This window comes from Octopus bimaculoides, unplaced genomic scaffold, assembly GCF_046866305.1.
Source record: "Octopus bimaculoides isolate indiv1 unplaced genomic scaffold, ASM4686630v1 contig79, whole genome shotgun sequence".
NCBI classification, from domain to species: domain Eukaryota; kingdom Metazoa; phylum Mollusca; class Cephalopoda; order Octopoda; family Octopodidae; genus Octopus; species Octopus bimaculoides.
The window spans coordinates 77,501-82,500 of NW_028315329.1; the positions used below are offsets into that span (position 1 = coordinate 77,501).

The 5,000-nt window shown below is 41.7% G+C and overlaps 2 long non-coding RNA genes across 11 annotated transcripts in view; one reads left to right on the forward strand and one right to left on the reverse strand.

The window, feature by feature from the left end:
- Nucleotides 1-5,000, forward strand: part of LOC149129284 (uncharacterized) — a 125,172-nt gene that overhangs the window by 70,871 nt on the left and 49,301 nt on the right. The gene's annotated exons all lie outside the window — the stretch shown is intronic.
- LOC149129286 (uncharacterized) overlaps nucleotides 4,601-5,000 on the reverse strand; it is a 38,993-nt gene continuing 38,593 nt past the window's right edge. For all 7 annotated transcript variants that reach the window (XR_016240107.1, XR_016240101.1, XR_016240103.1 and 4 more), the window contains one exon: nucleotides 4,601-5,000. This exon is cut by the window's right edge and continues 1,682 nt beyond it. This is a non-coding gene — a long non-coding RNA (uncharacterized LOC149129286).

Consider the following 5,000-nt stretch of genomic DNA (forward strand, 5'->3'; position numbering starts at 1 on the left):
CATAGCCACTTGTGACTAACCCTTAACCGTAACCCTGGTTAGTAAATTATGAAATTACTGACATCAGTAAACGTGAAGTTGTTAGCGATTGAAAACGTAAACTGTTATTGAGAACAGTAACGATTGAAGTGAAAGTGAGGTTGAAGTGAAATTTGTCACTCAGTGAACCAAAGAGCCAGTATCGAAGGTACCAGAAGAAAAGAAAACCTCAGCAACAGGAAAACACAAAACCGTACTTCTGTTAGTAAGTGATGAAATTACTGACATCAGTAAATGTGAGTAAACTTTTAGTGCGAACAGTAACAATTGAAGTTAAAGTGAAGAAAAAACTATGGCTACCGGAAGTTGATGTTGAGGAACATTTTTAAAGAAGTGAATCTTAAATTTAAAGCAATATTCTTTATCTTAATAAAAAAAATCAAATGAAGAGCCTAAGATTTATCCGAGGTCAAATTATTCCTGCATCACAAGTATGGAAGTAAATAGTGAAGCCGTTTTCACGTGATAAGCGATTACACACACATCTCTGTTTTATATATATAGTATAGATATAGATATATATATATATATGTTGTGAAACCATCTCTTCCACTGTTATATATAAACAAACGCAAACCTCGTAGAAAGCAACGCATTCGCTCACACACAGACATACAGTTTAATGCTCCAATAAATCTTACTGTTATTCATCTTTATCGGTTGGTTCTACATTATGTTGGGTTAGGGTTAGGGTTCGCATATTGTATCCTTGAGCAAGACACTCTACTTCACTTTACTTCAGCTCACTCAGCTGGCAGAAATGAGTCATACCTGTAATTCAGTGGACCAGCTTATCATGTTCTGTGTTCTGTGTTGGATTTCCCTGAGAACTACATCAATCGTATGCATGTCAGTCGCACCTTGTCTTCTACTATAGTCTCAGGTTAAGCAAATCCTTGGGAGTGGATTTGGTAGAAAGAAACTGGAAGAAGCCCATCACATATATGTGTGTCTATGTGTTTGTCCCCCCACCATTCCTTGACAGCCAATGCTGGTGTGTTTGTGTCCCTGTAACCTAGTGGTTCAACAAAAGCGAGCGATAGAATAAGTTCTGAGGTTGATTTCTTCGACTAACACCCTTTAAGGTGATGCTCCAGCATGACTACAGTCAAATGGCTGAAGCAAGTAGAAAACAGTAAAAAATGTCTGTGGTGCACTTAGCCACTTGCTTGTTAATTTCACGAGCAGGCTGTTCCAGTGATCGGAACAATCCTAATTGACCAACAGCATTTTTAGATGGTGTTGGATCACTTGACACTTTGGTTTGCCCTCATTCTGCGCTGTGGTTCTGTCTTCAAGTGGTTGTGAAGTGTTTTGTTTGCCAGATGGGAATGTGGTTGAACACCATCCTCTTTGCTGATGTTGTGAGGAGGCTGAAGGAGGGCGAGATGCATTTTAACCATTATATCTTTGTGTATAGGATTAAGCGGGGAGTGTGGTGGCTGTTGTTGTTGGTGTTGTTTAACCCCAGGTTAGTCCAGATTGAGCAAAATCCATGATCAAAAGTATCACAGCCATGACCATCCTGTCATTAACAAATCCAGAACCACATGACACAGCATATCCTGAGTCTAGCCATCATGTAGAGGTCTCCCTCATTGGCTCATACGTACATATATACATAGATAAGAGAGTAGGCTGTGATTTTGAGGGAGATTTGGTTGCTATTTCTAGCAGGTCCAGCTACCATGTAGAGGTCTCCCTCATTTGGCTCATACATCATCATCATCGTTTAATATCCGCTTTCCATGCTAGCATGGGTTGGACTATTTGACTGAGGACTGGTAAAACCGGATGGCAACACCAGGCTCCAATCTAATTTGGCAAAGTTTCTACAGCTGCATGCCCTTCCTAACGCCAACCACTCAGAGAGTGTAGTGCGTGATTTTACGTGTAACCCGCATGAAGGCCAGTCAGGCGGTACTGGCAACGGCCACGCTCAAAATGGTGCATCTTATGTGCCACCCGCACAAGAGCCAGTCAAGGGACCCTGGCAACGATCTCGCTCGAAAATCCTATGATGGCCAATCAGGCGGTACTGGCAACGGCTACGCTCAAAATGTTGCATCTTACGTGCCACCTGCACAAGAGCCAAACCAGGGGCACTGGCAGCGATCTCACTTGGCTTGCCGGGTCTTCTCACGCACAGCACATTTCCAAAGGTCTCAGTCAGTAGTCATCGCCTCGCTGAGGCCCAATGTTCGAAGGTCTTGCCTCACCACCTCAGCCTAGGTCTTCCTCTTCCACGGATTCCCTCAACTGTTAGGGTGTGGAACCTTTTCACGCAGCTATCCTCATCCATCCTCACCACATGTCCATACCAGCGCAATCGTCTCTCTTGCACACCACAACTGATGCTTCTTATGTTCAGCTTTTCTCTCAAAATACTTACACTCTGACGGGTATGCACACTGATATTACACATCCAACGGAGCATACTGGCTTCATTCCTTGTGAGCTTACGCATGTCCTCAGCAGTCACAGCCCATGTTTCACTGCCATGTAGCATGGTTGTCCGTACACATGCGTCATACAGTGTGCCTTTTACTCTGAGTGAGAGTCCCTTTGTCGTCAGCAGAGGTAAGGGCTCTCTAAACTTTGCCCAGGCTATTCTTATTCTAGCAGCTACACTTTCAGCGCACCCACCCCTCCTACTAACTTGGTCACCCAGATAGCAGAAGCTATCGACTACCTCTAGTTTTTCACCCTGGAATGAGATAGAAGTTGTTTCCTGTTTGTTTACAGTGTTTATTGCACCTGAACATCTGCCACATACAAAAACTAACTTGCTAGTTAACCTGCCTTTGATATTGCTGCACCTCTTATGTGTCCATAGCTTGCACCGGGTACATCTTATAGAGTTACTACCTACTCCTTTTCTACATACTGAGCAGGGCCATCTACCTGAAGGGGTTTTTGTTTTCTCTACCTTCCTACTTATTAGGATTTTGGTTTTAGCTAGGTTGACTCTAAAGCCCTTCGATTCTAGTCCTTGCTTCCACACCTGAAACTTCTCCTCTAGTTCTGATAGTGACTCCGCAATTAGTGCAAGGTCATCAGCATAGAGGAACTCCCAGGGGCAACCTGTCTTGAATTCCTCTGTGATCGCCTGGAGGACTATGGTAAATAGGAGGGGGCTGAGGACGGAACCTTGGTGGACCCTTATCTCTACCCTGAATTCATTGCTGTACTCATTTCCAACCCTCACCTTACTGGCAGCATCTCTGTACATGGCTCGCACAGCTCTCACTAACCATTCTTCTATCCCAAGTTTCCTCATTGACCACCAGATAAGGGATCGGGGGACCCTGTCAAAGGCTTTCTCCATGTCAACGAAAGCCAGGTACAGAGGTTTATCCTTGGTTAGGTATTTCTCCTGCAGCTGTCTTACTAGAAATATGGCATCACTGGTGCTATTACCTGGCACGGAACCAAACTGTATCTCATCTAAATTGATTCGCTCCCTAATTAGTTGGGCTATGACCCTCTCCGTAACTTTCATAACCTGATCTAACAGCTTTAACAATACAGGTGACTAGGCTACATGAATATTTTCTTAAGGATTTTCTTGCCAAGTTTCATGCAGTAATATCAAAAGATCTGGCTTTAAAGATGCTTTCTTTTTATTTTTAGGAAGTGTCTTGTCCATCATGCCTCAGAGGTGTTCAGTAGGGTTCATATCTGGTAACTGGCTTAGCCATGGAAGCTTTTTAAGGCCATTCTCTTCCAACTAATCTTGGGTCTTTTTAGCTGTGCAAGAAAGCTCTATTTTCCATAAATAGTGTTCTTTAATCATTTCACCACTGGAGGAGATAGGAAAAAGTTCTTTCTACAATATGGACACATAATTATTTGAGTTTATGTATCCCTTACACTCCACCATTTACGATTGACCATTGCTCCAGATTGCTCTCCAGACCATCACAAGTTTCATTGTTGGCTGCAATCTATTCACATGAAAAGTTTGGTGACAGAGTCTCCAGACCCACACTCGACCAGTGTCAGAAAATACAGCAAATCTGGACACATCAGAGAATATGACAGTGTCTCAAAGTGTTAGTGGCCTCTCTACCCTCTCACTTGTCCAATCGTTTCTCCATTTGATATTGGCTGGTTGAAGCAGTGTCTTCCTTCTCGCTTCTCTGCCCTAATAGCCAATTTTGCAGAGATACCTGTCAGCTATTCTGGGACTGACATCAACTTGTTCTGCTCTGTCAGAGGCCTTGCAATGAGGATTATCTTCCACACTTCTCTTAACAAAGCAAAGGGTTCTGTCAGAGGGCCTTAGTTGACCTGGGCAAGGCGATATGGACTACTTCTTCATCTGGGGAATTGAACAATTATTTTATTAACTGTAGAAAGTGGAATCACCAAGTTTTTCTGTGGTTTTAGGCTAAGTCAACCTTGAAATTGACCCAGTATATGGCCTCTTTGTAATTCGGACAGTTCCAAGGCTTCTTTTGTACATGGCATGATTAAACAGTCATTTAGAACACAAAACATACAAATGTCAATTAATAAAAAAAGATAAAGCTCAAATTAAAATAACCACAAGACGAGGTGTTATGGGTGTCTATTTACTTTTGTCGTGTTTGTGTACAAATGAATAATTTGATAGAACTGCACTCTAAAAGACATAAACAAAAAGAAACCCTTTAGTAGAAAACCCAGAATTAGTCACAGTAAGGTTATCCAACTGTTAAACCTTTTACTTTTCAAAACCATGCTACGATGGAAAAATGTACATAGGTATGAAACTTATTTTACACATGTATTGATGCATATAAAAGATGAAATTATGTTGTCTACATTCTTAAATACTTGCAATCAATTTATTGTAAGAACATAGAATTTTGACAGTTTTTCTGGAGTTGTTGCTTATCTACAATAATCTGATAAATTCGATTGTCATTGAGTTTCCTCTCGACACAAATATCTATTTTAAGGCACAATAAGAAAAT